The following is a 17,255-nucleotide window of genomic DNA, read 5'->3' as shown; positions in this document are numbered from 1 at the left end:
CGGTATAAGTAACATTTCCTTAATCTTAATATTTGTGGTACAGTGAACAATAGGTAGATCAACCTAAACCAATTTCTTTCATTCGATGATCGCCTGATATTTGAAACGGTATATTTATAGTTCTTAAAAGATATGGATTAGACATATCGACATGCTAAACCAAAAGAAGTATTTACTGCTTTGATGCTTTTCAAAACAATAAAAAGGGAAAGAAGTTTTTATATACAAATAACAAAAAAAAATCTAGGGTCTCTACTCTCGTAAGTCCGAACACACCACAGTGTGGACTGTGGTCCTTCAAGTTTCAAAGACAGCAATAAAACATGGCCGCTCCATAAATACCAGCGGAACCCAAACTTCGGCACTTCGGGACGGCGAAACTGTCCGAAATAAGCCGAACATTTTAGTGGTGTTAAAGTTACGACCAACCAAAGAGCGATCACTGAAGTTTTCCAATATAAACGAAGATTTGTTAGCGTCTTGTTAGTACATATGGCGGCAAGTCAACCTGCCCCCGTCTGTCAAATCACATTTTCAACTTTATTGTTTTAATCAATATCTAAAATAGTTTTATTTTCTTTCTCTAATGAAACTCCGAGTCTTTAATACAGTGCTGTCGACTATACTGCCAGTATCATCTAAAATACCTATTCAAATCACATAAAACTAACATTTTTGGCATTTAGACAGACGAGCTGTCAACTATTATTCAAACGTCACTGTCAACTGTCAAAACTGAGTGACGTGCATTGTTCAACGTCGCTGTCAGTTCGCGATCGTAACGAATCTGAAAATAACTAAAAAATCACACGACAAAAAAATGGAAAATACAATTTTAAACATTTCTAGAATATTTTCTTTTGCAAGTTCATGCAGATTACATGTAAAGGAGATAATGTATGTGGTAGTTATTAGGTAATCGCTATTTCTCTTTAATATATATCATTTAATAATAATGTATGAAGAATATTAATCAAGTGGAACTTATACCTGTCGCATGCTTGTCATCCAACTTTCATAACACGTCCATTGCTATATGGTAAACTATTTAGTCCGTCAGTTCGACGTTCATAGGTAATGAAAATATATTAGACACGTATTTTTTATTTTGTCGTATAAGATAACAATCTTAGATAAAAATATTAAAATTTTTAGTATAGGAATGGGAGCTAATAAGTCATTTCTACGTATAAAACGTTTTTCAAATCAATATATCACCGAAAGTATTTGTTTCCGTAAGAAAATGAAAAATACGTGTCTAATGTTTTAAAATAATCTACAAAACGGACATTAAAATGAAAATTAATCATCTATCCTATTGAGGTAAACCAGACTAGATCTCCAATAATTAGATATTCTACACTTCAAACTGTATTACTTCTGGTTAAACATAATCATGATTAAAACATGATTCGGTATGAGGATAGTTCCTACGATTAGTTACTCATCGGTCTAATTGTGATCTTGCGGTGAATTCTAAACTACTTGATTATTCTACAAGTTTGTCATTCTAGAGATGTATATTGTACACTAGCTACTTGCGCGCGGTTTCACCCGCTGTGCTCGGCTCCTATTAGTCATAGCGTGATGTTTTATAACCTATAGCTTTCCTCGATAAATGCACTATCCAACACAAAAATAATTATTCAATTCGGACCAGTAGTTCCGGAGATTAGCGCGTTCAAACAAACAAACAATCAAACAAACTCTTCAGCTTTATAATATTAGTATAGTATAGATTTAAACTAATTACTCAGTAGATATCCTAGTAAACAGCAGAAACTTTACCATGATGTCAAAGGCCCAATCACAATTAGCAAGTACAAGCTGTACAAGCTTGCCATATACGGACCCATGACGGTAGAGGTCCACATATTAAATCATTGAATTTGCATAGCAACCGACTTGATTGAAACAGTAAATCACTCGTTACTCGTGGTAGGAGCAAATAGATTGTGATTTTGGAAATTGAACTTTAAATTTAATAGGTTTAAGCGTCAAAGGTTTGTTTAGCTGTTTTGATTTGCATAAGGACTTATTCGTCAACTCGGCCGCAATAAACTCGACCGCGCGGTCGAGTTGGGAAGATTTAAATCTACCTATTATTTCATTGTGCATCTCGACCGTAGGAACATTCACTATGCGATCGAGTCGATCCGGCTAATTTTTGTGATTTTTTTTATTCGTCATCTCGACCGAGTACAAAATGGACATTTGAGTAGAAAATGTTTAAGGCATATCATGGAAAGATTTATTTTGTTAGGCCGATTAAAATGCGTGCTGTGCTAACACAAACAGCGTAGATGTTTCATTAGAATCACCCTTTAGTTTTGTAAAATGTAGCATTTTGATCATGACCTTACATACATATACCCTGATTAGTTAAAATAGTTTTGTCTCTCTCTCGCAACTTGGAATTTATATCGGTGGAAAGAAATGAACCTAATACTAAACTGAGCAATCATCATCATCATCATCAATTTTAAGTTATTTTATATTATATAATATACCCAGAAGAACAAAAATTTAATTAGAAACGAAACACTTTTGTATATCACTGTACAATAATGCCTCATATTTTCAATGTCGGTCGAGTTGACGAATAAAAGATACGAATAAATAGCTTCATCAACTCGACCATGTGAATCGGCCGAGATGCATAATAAAAAAATAATTAATGTTTGAAATTCCCGACTCGACCGCGCGGACGAGTTTATTGTGGCCGAGTTGACGAATAAGTCTGCATAAGCGGTAAGTATGCATATTTCTTGACAAACTATTCGTTAATTGTGTAGAAGTAGAGATCTATTATAGAGAACAGGGTAAATGACATTTTTATTTTATTTTAATGTCCTTGTAGATTTTTTTAAAACATTACACACGTATTTCTTATTTTCTTACGGAAACAAATATTTTAGAAGGTATACTGACTTGAAATATCTCGTGACGTCACTTCTAGTTACGTTTTATACGTAGAAATGACGTATTTGCTCCCAATCTTAAACCTTGATTGGCAAAATTCGTGTCTAATATTTTTTCATTACCTAGCTGATAAACTAAATAGATTTTAAATTTGCATGCCCCGTCATCATCGCCATTCAAGTCGAAACACTCAATAATACTTTACTTAACCTTGTATTCATACCCTAGATCTCAGTAATTACATTTGTGACTATTTGTCCAAAAGAAACAGCAGAAAACATTTTTATCTACCGACGCAACTTTACAAAATCATTTCTCATTTTACCGCGTTTAATTTCCAGTTTCCGGGCTAAGTTCCAGTCTAGACATGACTAACAGTCTAGTCGGAACCAAGTCTTTACACTTGGATATTCCTAGGTTCAAACAGAAGTACTAAGGTACTATTAGTATTCTTGCAATGTACCGTATCGGCGTCCACAAGAGCGTGTTCAGACGAAACTAGTTACTGGCTCACAATTGGACAATCATGAGCTAGTGCTGGGATTTCAAGTTTGTTTTGGTCTGTCTGGTGTCCAAAATATATGTTAGGGTAAAATAATAAATCAGATAAATTGAAGAGCATGACATTCTAGTCTCTCGTTCGATTTCTAGTACGAACTCTTTTTCGAATACGTTCGGAAAACATTTTCTCGTTACATTTTTTTGATTGCTTCAGCTATGTGAGAACAATATGTTGTTTTTCTATCTGTTTGACTGAACATTGGTCTAATACCAATGTTCAGTCAAACAGATAGAAAAAGTAAATAACCCCGAGGACAACCAAATGAATTAATTCATTTTATATAAAAACCATACTCAGAAACAACCTTTTGCTTAAACAACTTACACTAAATAAATAGTCTTATTACTACAACCTTTTCAAACGCATTTAAAATCACTCATTTTCTAGCTAATCTCGTATGAACAAACCATTACACCATATCCATACTAAAATCTAAATCTGCTCTTACATATGTAAAGTCATTTAAATTATTTATTTACTCGTATTTCCATGGAACTATTGTTATCGTAAGTTTCCTCTAATGAGAGGAAAACCGAAGCAATGATTCCTCTATTGCTTGAAACTGGGTTACTACTGTTAAGGCGTAATCATGATTAAAACATGATTTGGTATGAGGATAGTTCCTACGATTAGTTACTCATCGGTCTAATTGTGATCTTGTGGTGAATTCTACTTGATTATTCTACATGTGTATTATTATAGAGAAGTTTATTTATTTGTTCTTTTTGCGTTTGGTTTTGTCCACGTGGACTTAATAAGATTTCTTTTTCTAAATAAGTCTTGATTTTGTAAGAAAATTGGGATAAAAATGTAGTTCGTTACTACCTGAAAAGTACGTTTTCAGTCTAGTTGTTTCAGTACCTATTTCACGCAAACAATCGAGTCGTCACATCTTTCCGTGTGAATTAGGGCGCTTTTCCACCAGAGATCTTATATAGCTACGAAGATGTAATAGCTAAACTGTGACCGTTTTCACCTATAGGTATTAAGTAAGCTGTGCTGTGTAGCTGTGCGAGTAGGATGTGATATGAAGTTACGCAGCCGAAGTAAAATAGCTGCAGCAAAAAGCTTATTTTGCCATTTAAATTATTAGTCAGAAATCAGCAGATGTGTTGAATGTTTTCCCTAAATCTTTCCTTGACAAACAATGACGGTGGATAATCCTCTTGCATATCTTAGTACGGATCAGAGATACGTCATAATGACGTATAAAGGTAATTATAATACGTGATGACTATTTACATATTACGTACAAACGGAATTATGACGCAGTAAAATTTAGATGGAGTGGAAGTGTAAATAACCTGCTTATTAATATGTAAAGGGGAGTCAATATTTTTACATTAAATTATGTATAGTGTTGCGTTGGCCCCGAGTTTTAACGTAGTTTATGTGTGTAAATTAAATGTTTACTGTCATTTATGGAACGGTTCTAGTTGTCAGAAACTAAATATTAAAATTTAATCTGACTAATGACTGCGTGGTTGACGCGGTGAATGGGCAACTGGCTGCCGTGCAACGTTTAGCGGGTTCGATTCCCACAGGGAGCAACTCTTTGTCTCTTTGTTGAAATCACAAATGATCGTTTCGGGTCTGGTTGTCATGTGCATGTGAACTTGTATGTTTGTAAACGCACCCACGAGACAGGAGAAAATTCTAGTGTGGGGGCAACGTTAAAAAAAAATCACAATTATTGATCTGGCAACTGGGCCCGCGTTACTTACGGACCCAGTCGCCTCAAACGAAGTACCCAAACATTTAGTAATTTTGACCTTTGAAGACCTTAAACAGCACTTGTAAGTTTACAGCACAGCTTGAAAAGTTCCCAGCCTATATTGAACCTTATTATTATTAATATAAAACATATTAAATGTTAGTATATGACATAGCACGACTTTGCCTCCATATTTGGCGTTAGCTATCGGAAACTAGAGACCATGTTGTTCACACGAAGCCAAGGTTGTGTTGTGACCAGTTCTTTGGGAGATTGCGGATATTTACTTCATGGTACTTATTACGTAGTATAAATATTTTATCCTGGCTTTGGTTGAGGTTGATAGAAATAGAGTAATTAGATATTCACTTACTTATTTGGTTAATTATTATGGTTTTACGGCAGCAGTGTGTCGCGGAATGCTGCTCATAAATATGAGCCTCTAGCATGCTTAGCAGCTTGAAACTAGTCGGGTTCCTCTTCAAATAATTACGTGAGAAAGCCGAAAAACCTAACTAATTTTTAGGTTGGTTCGAAACCTACCAACGGAAAATACCAAGGTGATTTTTTCCGAGTTTTATGTACTTTCTAAAATAATTAAATAAATGAGGAATCCCTGGGCTTATAATTTCTAATTATAAGTTTGAAATCGCCAACCCACATTGAACAAAGCGTGATGATTAATGCTCAAACCTTCTCTGTGCGAGAAGAGGCTTTAGTCAGCAGTGGCCACTTATAGGCTGTTGATGTAATGTGATGTAACAATAGTATCACTTAAATAATATAAGGTAATTAAACGCGTTAAATTATGTTTTTCATTCGATACATAATCACACTATATACTATATCAGGAACATAGACTGACATATAACATTGTCAATATTATATTGTTTTAAACTCTGGTTAATGTATGCATGAAACAATGATCTGTTTTCAATCAAACCACTCATTACGGAGTGAAATTAAATATTCGACGAGCTTGTTTAATCCTCATTGAGTTTCCATTCATTTATTAATTAAAAATATTTAAACTATTTAGTTATATTTGCGTACCTAATTTAGTTTGCAATGCGAAAGTGTGTGTTTGTGTGTATATTTGTTACTCAATCACGTCAAAATGGCTGAAGGTACCGGGATGAAAATTGGAACAGAGGTAGATTATCGTCTAGAATAGTGTTATTCCAGACGAAAACGTGGCCACTGGCAGAAGCTAGTAACTGGCAAAAACATATAACTTTATGAAAACATAAAGTTATGAGTTTTTTTCTTCTCTAATAATATCATGATATTGCTAAACATTATGCTACATCTGAACAATCAAATCTCACAATATTTTACTTAACCTTTGGATATCGAACATGAGATTTCGTGCTTTATGGCGCTAGCAACTAGCCAATCGGTAAGATCATTTAATTTAAAGGACATCTAATCCAGTCAGATTATAATAATAATATAATCGCTAATAAGTTACGATCTTTCGCATAATCGATAACGCACCGACTAATTACTCGATTAAATATCGAGTGAGGCCAATCGATACATCGCTACAACAACAATAGATCATGTAAACAATCTGTATATTATCGGTGCGTCGACCATCTGATATTCTAGTAGCGGTCAATGACCGACGCGCAAAGACTAAGCTAAGCAAGATTCGTGCAGACTGGACACTTTTCATTGGCTATGACGCTGTTGTTGGTGATTAAATACCTTTTAGTTTATTATAGAATTAATTTTTTTAGACATTGTATCATGTCCTTTATTTCCCATTGGGAAGGGAGGATATACCTATGATATAAAAATCTATCTTAGAATGAGTTGCTATGTGTCAATCTTGAAACATATCGGAGATGTTACTATGTACTTATACAAAAGGTTGTTTTGTTTCCATCCAGTTTAATGTAGCTATTACAGTATTGTTATTACAATGCAGAAGTTTACCTCGGTTACGAAAACTTGAGTATATAAAAGATGTTATATTTCAACACGCTAATCTCCGAAACTACTGGTTAGATTTGATTTAAATTACTAACAGCTGTACTCAGAGTCATATATTGATTACTTAACCCAGTCCTCAGCAATTGTTTTCAATACAAAATCGTTACTAAGGAATAGTTTAAGTAATAATTTAATGTCTCTGGGTGCGGCAGTAAAAGTAATTCATGCTAGTGAATAATTGTCCAAGACAAAAAATTAATAATTAAATAAATGTATTAAAAAAATAAAACGTTCTTTTAAATGTCATTTATCTATTTATTCAATAAAGTAATAGCAGAATTATTCCTCAACTAGCTACTTCCGCGCGGTTTCACCCGCTCTGCTTGGTTCCTATTGGTCATAGCGTGATATTTTATAGCCTATAGCCTTCCTCAATAAATGCACTATTCAACACAAAAAGAATTATACAAATCGGACCGGTAGTTCCGGAGATTAGCGCGTTCAAACAAACAAACTCTTCAACTTTATAATATTGTATGTATATGTATTGGTATTGGTATATATTACGTAAATATGTAGGTAAAGTACACAAAACTAATTATAAACCCAGTTGTCCTCTCTGCGATAACTAGCTATACTTAGTCTATGAGCCGGACAATTGCACGGCTGGCGCTACGCCAGAGACGAACGATTTTATTAAAAACTATCTAAGCAGCATTGTTACCATCTGTTGCATATACAACGCACATGTGTTACTTTATTTTAGCATTACTTCATTATGTGTCTCTTTTTGTGGTCTTTCAGTAAGAGGTAATTCTTTCAACCCAATACTTTGTTGAAGGCTGTTTTACAGTTTGTGCATGATAATTTAGTATTGGATTATCGGCAAATTGTTACTTTTTGCAAGTAAAATAACTTCCGAGGCGACAGGGAGTAAGAGTAAGTGTCAGACTCTTACTGATTAAAAACCACCCTGTTATTACTCCTGCTTTTCGAGTCGGAACCCCTGTAAACCCGGTAGGTAGACCGCAGCTCCAAAGGAACGCAAGGAAGCTAAGCGCATTTAAAGTTCCAAAACTTTGAAATTGTTTAAGAAATGCTAATTGTTTTTCACCTCGAAGACACTGGTTTAATTTCTGAATCCGGCCAAATTAATATAGCAGGTGCAGACCATCATAAACCTCATCAATAGCTTGTGCCAATCCAGTTTCTGAAATTTCTTTTTCTAATTTTCATAAGCAAAATTCAATTCTTACTTCGCCAAAACCAAGCCAACGACCCTGCTAGATAATCACGTTAGTTACCAACCAGTATTTGAAATAAATTACCACTGGCTATGTGAAACACGCTGAACAAGGCCTCGTGTTCAGCACAATTCAGTAATGATTACATTATGAAGCAGCGTGGGTGGACGCTGTGTTATCGCGAGACGTTACGCAATCGATACTATAGTGATGGGACATGAATATCGATAAAGTAATCAGCCTGTTTAGAGACGTAGTTGATCGCAAGTGTGATTAGATAGATTGGGTGGGATTGGATTCGATAGTCTGTCTCTTGAATGTTGTCCTTTTCTCTTTAGTTATGTTTAGTTTCTTTATATAAAGAAGTATATTAGGGTCTATTGTCAAACGTCTAAGGTCTAAACTAGACAATCCGGTCTCCATGCTTTCACAAATCACATCAACAGCCATATAAGTGGCCAGTGCTGATCAAAGCCTCTTGTCGCACGGGGATGGTTTAAGCATTAATCACCACGCTTGCTCAATGCGAGTTGCTTATAATTAGAAATACATAATGAGAGGGAATACATCGTGAAAAAATAGAGATAAAACCAGGACTGTAAGCCCAGGACATCGAAATCAAATGTTTAATGTAATTACCACAATACCAAAGCTTATTAAAGTCCATATTAAAAACTTTTTTAAAACAAAACAGTATATTTCGATAAAAAGGTACAATATAGAGCAATATATTTCAAAACCATCCAAGCGTGTCCCCTGATGGTGTAAATAATGGATTAAGTTGGCAACAATTCAACTAACATAAATCGCATTGGGCTTAAAAATTGCAATAGCGCATGAAATGCAACCCAGATTCTTGGAAACTGGTGACCCATTTCGGCAATGAAGATTTAAAACGTGTGTGGAATGATAAGTAGTGTGTGAAATTTAATTCCTTTTTCTGAGAGCTTTAAATAAAAAGAAACATAACTTATGTATTGCTTTTGATATTAGTGTGGGTGTGTTAGTCCTAACTGACTGGGAGTGCATAATATATGACAGGTAGGTACCCTAAACCAGCTGATTTTCTATCGATATTACGCAACTAAGTATCTTTTTCATACCTTTCAATAAGAACATACATACATATCGTCACGCCTTTAATCCCCGAAGGGGTAGGCAGAGGTGCACATTATGACACGTAATGCCACTGTGTACACCCACTTTTCACAATTTATGTTATAAGTCCCATGTAATAGGTGGTGAGCCTATTGCCATTTCCTTACCTTTCAATAAGAAAAAGTTAATTATTATGTTATCGGCTTACTCACCTGACTGTTTGACGAAGAACTCGACTAGTTTCAAGCCATGCTTAACCACTCTAACGTCCGGCCCGCGCGACCGTTTATCTCTCTAACGTCCAGCCGCGCACGGCATCCGAACCGCGCGCGACTCGCAAGTTCGTCGTAACAAAAAACCTATATAGCTACTGAACCGTAATGCCTAGAATAAAGAAAAGAATACCAAAAAAAAGATAGAAAAATACTCTACAATCTTAACGATTTTTTTAAATCTTTAGTTAATCTTTAAAATACAATAAAACGGGTTAAACATGAAACACAGAAAAAAAAACAGAATTATTTCTACCTTTTTAGAATATACGGCACAACTATTGCATATTTTATAAATAAAATATTTTTACAACAAACTAGACTCATTACCCTTTCTTTTGATGTATATATGATTATATTCGGTTAACTCTAAGTATTGTAATTAAATCGAAAGAAAACACTACTCGTAATTTTACACATCAAAAAACCTGAGGAACACATTGACATTATTATGGAATCTTCAATGAATTTAGTATATTTCTCTTTGAAAAATGTATTATTTTGCTTATTACGAAATGTATTTCGATATTTTATATACTATTGTAATGCAAAGTATGTAAAATATGTATAAACAAAACTAAAAGTGGCCAACACCATACGACCGGCCATTTTTTTCGAAACAATCGTTTGAAGTTAAAATTAGACTAGATTTATCAGCTAAAACTGTGATATTTATACATCATCGTAAAGCACAAATCTTCTAGTTTATTTTGATGTATAACACTTGCAAGATAAATTAAACAAAACTGTAGTATTTACGACATAATTGTTGGAACTCACAAAAACACTTCAAAAACGAGTCAACTAACTTTAAAAAATTATATTTTGTTTGTCAAAGCATATTACAACGCCATGTCTTATTTTTTCGTCGAACAATTTATTCAGCTGTATAGATAATCAGTCAAAACTCACCAAACAAGACCGTATTTTAAACTAGAGGGAGTTAAACAGAACTAGTCGCTTTGGATACTATAGTATCCATGGACGTATGACGCTCCTTTTTTTTGGATACCGTGCTATCCATGGACGTTAGAGTGGTTAAGGCTCATATTCATGAGCAGCATTTCGCGACACACGACGCGGCGATTGTCGCGCTGCTACTGCTCAGTAGCACTGCTAGCTACTGCAAACTAGTCGAGTTCCTCGTCAAACAGTTACCTGAATAAACCAATAATTAATTTACTATGTCTCACTTATAATAAAATTAAAGAAAAAGTTAAACTGACTTATACATTGGCTACTGAATGCAAGGTTTCCGATTGGCAATATCTTTAATAAAGGGTTAGCGGGTTTACCAGTTATATTATACACTAAATAAATCACATTACCACCTTATATTGTCAAATTATCGACCATATTACGAAGTCACATGTTCTTATCGACAAAATCTGACGATGAACGACGTATCGCTGCATCAAGCGTATATTTCAACTCAGTCGGATTGTTGAATGGGTTTATCGACATATCGACAATAACGCGCGTATTTTATCGACTTATCGCAGCACTACGTTATGGTAATTGACAGTTATTGTTTATGACGACGATCGTTTAAAAAAATGTTCGTTTTGTGAAATAAACAGTTTTGTAACTTTATGGTTTTTTGGAGGTTGGACAAGAAAACGTTTTTATGGAGTAGTGTGGTGTCTATGGTTATAACTTTATTAGTGGAGTGGGTTTTCGTGTTTTGTTTAAATTGGTCGTATAACCCGCCATTCATTCGGATAAAATATATGTAACCTAAAGCGATATGAGTTATAATGCATCCACCTTGACTAATTAATTACTAATGGAAAATTTAAATCACTCGGCAATAGTGCTGGACCCTCAAAACCTTCACAATGCACTTTGAAATAAAATATAATGAACTAACTTTAAAACTAAATAATATTAGAGTCAGGGGGAGTACATTAAAACAAATGACTCAGGTTTCCATTTAATTGTGAGGGTTACGTGCTATGTGTGTGGAGTGGAAATGCAATATCCGTGGCAACCCTACTTCGGTGAGATTGCACACGGGAATCAATATGTGGCAACCCTGGTTTACTAGGCGTGTAGGTAGATGGCTAAGTTAGCTTATATGCAGATGTAGAATTAGTGGGTTCTATTCCCCTATGGAGTAGATTGAGAACAGTCACTTTTCACTAGGTATGGCATTAAGTTAGTTTTATGTGCTACTAGCTGACGCCCGCGTCTTCGGTCGGGATGGTTACAGCTCTTTGTAACTAACTTAAGAAATAAAACACTATTTTTAAAATAAAAGTAGCCAAAGTTACTCCTCATTGCAACAGCTACCTGCCAGTAAAAGTCCTGTCAATATCTGGTCCAGCCGTCCCAAAGATTAGTTGGATCAAAACCAACTCGCCCGATCGGAAGATCCTTCTTTTCTTAGGGAACTTTACTCTCTGTACCGTAAAAGCGCAATACATACAAATACCATGTATGTGTATCTGTGAATCAAGCATGACATGCAATTACTAGTCTAGCTAGATTGCATTAACATTTCACGTGTTTGTGATTAGGCAAACATACACATTATACATATAGGTAGTTATAGTTAGGTATGTATGAGCTTCAACTGAAACACGCTGGAATAATAGATCACAGCGTTATCAGGACAAAATTACTCTAAAGCTATGATATTAAACTGTATCGTGGAATGTTTGCTACTAAACATGGAAATAGTACCAAAGTGGTTAGGTTTTTTCTTCTGTGCAAAATACTGGTAAGTTATTTTAAAGATTGCCAACACGCATTATTTTTACACATTGAGCATCCGTAGTGAATAATGCTCAAACGTCTATGTGCAGAGGCCTTTGGTCTGCAGTGGCTACTTATAGACTGTTGTTGTGCTGTGTGATAATAAAGAGTTTACTCACGTAACAGTTTAGCGTGGTAACTCTACTAGTTTCAAGCCACATGATGTAGATTAAAGACTAAAGCCTAGGGCTTTAGTCTTTCAACAGCATATCAAGACATCAACTTGTAAAGATAGGTCGCCCTAAAGACTTAAGGTGACCGCTGACGTTGCGTCATTTAACGATCGCATTCATCCTTCACAAACAATAGTCGAATGTTTGCAACCCGCTTGGAAACAATATAAACTGTCCACGAAGCGCCAACTTTAAATCCACCTACCATTTTTGACAATGCATGCTTACGTCAAATGACGCAACGTAAAGAGTAGGCCTTAGGCTTTATTATTATGTTAATACCTATAAATCTATGTACTAAGCCTTTTAATCTAGGCTTTATAGTCCTATTGAAAATCTAGCACAGCGGGCAAAAGGTTAAGAGCACTTAACGCTATAACCAGATTAAAGGCATGAAACCCTTCATCGAAAGCCGATAGATTATGTTATGCACTTAGGTTAGATGGGTGTAAAGTGTCCCATAAAAATTGTATTATCGATAAAGAATATATGAGTTACGTTGTGGAAACTACCAAAAATGTGTTAGAACTGTTTGGGTTTCGGTTAAATTGGTATATGTTAACTTTAGTAGACTATACAGAAGGTTTTATAATGTACAAGTAAGTGTGTTAACACGGGTGCGATCAGTCTCCTTATTCTACTCATATGATGGAAGGACAATCCGGCAGTTCAACCGGTTCGACCGGAGTGATACCACGACCTCATAGAAAATCGATGTGAAAAAACGCTTGCGTTACCGGAGGCCCAATTACCTCCCTCCCCAATCTTTTCAATCCCCGATACCCTCTTAAATTCACCAACAACTCTTAAATTCCTAACCCGCATAAGGCCTGCAACGCACTTGTAACGCCTCTGACACTCTCTCTGTTTCGGGTGTCCACGGACGACGGCGATTGGTTACCATCTAGTGATTCGTATGGTCGTAGGTCGTAACCAGCTAATACTATAAAAAAATTTCAGGCTCAAAACCAACTTGGGTACATTATTTTCTAAGTAGTGAAAACTACTTAGAAACTAATGTGTAATGTGATTCCATTTAGTTTGTATTTAACCGCAAAATCAATATAAATTGACCTTTACAAACATAAACAAGAGAGTCTTATTACAATAGCAACACAAATTCAAGAACAATATTTTCCGAGAGAAGAAACAAGAACGTACTAATGAATTAATAACTTAATACCTAAACAATACGAGTTATAATTCCTTGACAGCACTTAAAACTGAACAATACGGCTTACGACCTGCTCCATTCAAGACATAACGAATAATAAACAAGATTAGTATATAATAGCAAAGTTTCAAGCACATGGGATAATCAAAAACAGTTTAAGGGAAAAGGTATTCTAAATGTGAGACGTTGGGGTTGAATTTCAATTGGTTATGTGTCAAGTAGGGGCTGTCAAAAGTTGGTTTGTTCGTTTGAAATGGTAATTCTGGTAGGAAATGTTATGACAGGTATTATAAGGAATGAAAACAACAATATGTTTGTGAAAAACATTTTGTATTGAACTATGTAGAGTGGCTTTTCGAACCCTAAGTTATAGTAGTTTGGAGGTTAATGGATTAGCAATTTTATTACATTTGAAATAGGATTGAAAATCTGTAATTTGGTAGCTTAATGAAGACTCACTTTAGAAACTCAAGTTTGAATTTTCCTTGTGTTGAGAATTAAGTAAGGTAAGCTAACCAAATAAGGCCTAACTTATTTTTATTACCGCCTAGCTCGTAGGTTTAAAATGACAATGGGCTGATAATTTCAAAATCTTATATTTATTTATTAAACTTTGTAATAATGGAATCAAAATGGCTTTAGAAACAAAAATTAAAATTTTGTAAATACAAATAACTTAAGTGTCACTTTGGCCTTATTGGGAACCCTATGTCTTAATAAGGCCTCAATAAAAACTAGTAACTATTCAACTTCTTAATTATAACAAAACTTTGTCAATGCTTATAATAAATGTAATGAGATCTTATTAATTAATTTTGGTCATTATACATCAGGCTAAACGAGTTTCTCATCATGTAATACCCAAGTAACATCTTTGAAGTCATCGGTACCCCAGCATCAGTCAAACGAATGAGAATAACTTCTTGTTCTGTAGCCAATTTAGCGACCGACCTAGCTTTCGTGTAGTGGAAACCACTCTTTAGATGATGCGTACTTCTTTGGAAGTTATATCTGGCTGCAGCAGCCTACCGGGTAAAACAGGGTGCATAAAATTCAAAGGGTGAATAGATACTATGAAGAATTTCCCGATATCCATTCACCCCTTTTCTGTATCTATTCACCCCGTTTACCCCTTTCTACCATTTTAACAGCGTTTTCCATCTTTTGCAAAATCCATTGGCTTTCTTTTTGACAGAAGCTGGTGATCCGTTTTCTATGAAATTACTGAAAAACAACTATGTCGTAATAAGGCCTACACGTTTTTTTTGTAGGCTTTATTAGGGCATGGCACATAGGTAAACAATACAACGATTATATGAAATACACCGATATTATAGCTATTTCACTAATGTGAGGAGATGGCTAAATGTATAATTGTCATATAGACAAAACACGGCACGTCGTATACTGATAAATATAAAAATACTAACAGTTTACGCTACTCGAATTTTATAAAAACTAAAGTGCGCTCCACGTCGTGATTGTTTTCGTCTGTAGGTTCCAACATAATCGCGGCACGGGTTGCTTGCTGTGCTCAAATTAGTTAAGTAATGTGCATGCACACTTCTACAAACTTTGGCGACCATTCGACATCGGGAAGAGGGAAATTTTCAAAATAGGCTTTATTGGGGCATAGGCCTTATTTGGTTAGGTTACTATAGTATCTATTTCTTTTTCTTTCAAAATTATGTAAGGGAGACAAATGTAATACATTAAAAACTATCTTAATTGATGATTTTTATTTCTTCTGGATCCTGGAGACCGGAGCCCTGACCTATATGTCTATAGAACCACCTTAGGGTTACACTTTCGAACAAAGATTTTTTTAATTCGGTTCAAAAATACTGAATCATTCTGTCGAGTTTTTCATAACAGCTTATACATTTTTTTCTTTTTTTTTTGAGATATATCACTTTGTTATAGGGTGTGGGGCAATTTTGTATAGATTGTAATCCTTCTTCTTTGATTTAGTTATATACGTTAAATAGACAAACACACAAAACATACACAATAAAATTAAACAATGTCTAGTCCAGATTAAACACATGGAATTTCACGACACACCTTGTACGAGTAATTTCTCCAGCATTAACTTAACTGAACATTAGGTAACCTTATCTAAACAAATTACTGTAAAATACAAGCTTAAGTTAACTGAAATTAATTTATCCTATCGCGTTCCTGCCTAACATAAGGCAGGCAAACACGCAATTGTAATTATTAACTATCACCCTTACAAGGGTGTAAGCACCAATCAAAATGTCCTAAATACCAGTTTTTAGACACACATAATTCAACCTAGACACGAAGATATACAGTTTAAATTACCTTACACTGATAGGTGTACATTTGATTATTTTCTATGTTCATTTGTTTAGCTAGTACTAAAGATTGATATAGATAGATGCGTTAGTTTATACTAGATTTCTTTAAAGGGTACTGTGACTTTTGGTGTTTGATGTTACTTTTGTTATGTCGATACAATATAATGGTTTTACTTAATTTAATTTCGTTGTGTATATGCCTTTTATCCCCGAAGAGGTAGGCAGAGGTCCACATTATGGCACGGAATGCCACTTAACAATGTACACCAACTTTTCACAATTTATGTCGTAAGTCCGATGTAATAGATGGTGAGCCTATTGCCATATACCGGGCACGACTAAAATCGAAAAATGTCTAAAACTTTAGATAAATCAATAGATATGTAATTACGATTTAATCACATTCTATCAAAAGTCGCCCTTCCCAAAAGAAAATATAGTACAGCAACATTACTTTGTCCCTAATACGGACATTTTAGCCGGTACATTTTCGAGTATAAAACGGTGCGATAAGGGTTGAAATATGGTCATTTGATTGTCACATTGGACGTTAAAGTAATGGCCAATAAAACGCCGTGAAATATTTACCTAGTACTTAACTGTTAAATACTATAATTGGGTAATAATGACACAATCTTTGAGATCTTAATGTTATATTAAGGTTGTTGCGTCACAATAGTAATCAGGAGAGCTACGGTGCAACAAAATGTTCATCTGGGCTATTAAATCTATTAAATCAGTGTAAATGTATTTATTTTGCTTTTTAATGAATAAAATAAGTCTTAAATAAGTAGTAAATGACTTAAGCAAGTCCCTGCAATTTGGACATTATAAAAACATCCATTGCATACTAATAGTTAATTAAAAATTTTAAGAAATCTTTAAGAAAAGTTAAGGGACATTTAACGATTTTATTTTACTTTTCACCTATCTATTAGTGTACGAATGAGGTTAGTTTAGGTGCTATAACACGGTAAATACCTTTTAGTTAAGAGACGGTTTAGAAGTGGTTCGTGAAAACGAAAAACATAGCTAAGTAACGTTTTGTATTTGCCTGTATTTGGGAACAAAACTCTT

At 34.7% G+C, this 17,255-nt stretch overlaps 1 protein-coding gene across 5 annotated transcripts in view; it reads right to left on the bottom strand.

Moving 5' to 3' along the window:
* LOC118277302 (focal adhesion kinase 1) overlaps positions 1–17,255 on the bottom strand; it is a 175,868-nt gene that overhangs the window by 87,201 nt on the left and 71,412 nt on the right. The gene's annotated exons all lie outside the window — the stretch shown is intronic.

The sequence above is a fragment of the Spodoptera frugiperda genome, chromosome 10, assembly GCF_023101765.2.
Source record: "Spodoptera frugiperda isolate SF20-4 chromosome 10, AGI-APGP_CSIRO_Sfru_2.0, whole genome shotgun sequence".
NCBI classification, from domain to species: Eukaryota; Metazoa; Arthropoda; class Insecta; order Lepidoptera; family Noctuidae; genus Spodoptera; species Spodoptera frugiperda.
The sequence above is the reverse complement of the archived record's forward strand: the minus strand, read 5'-3'. Positions and strand labels throughout refer to the sequence as shown.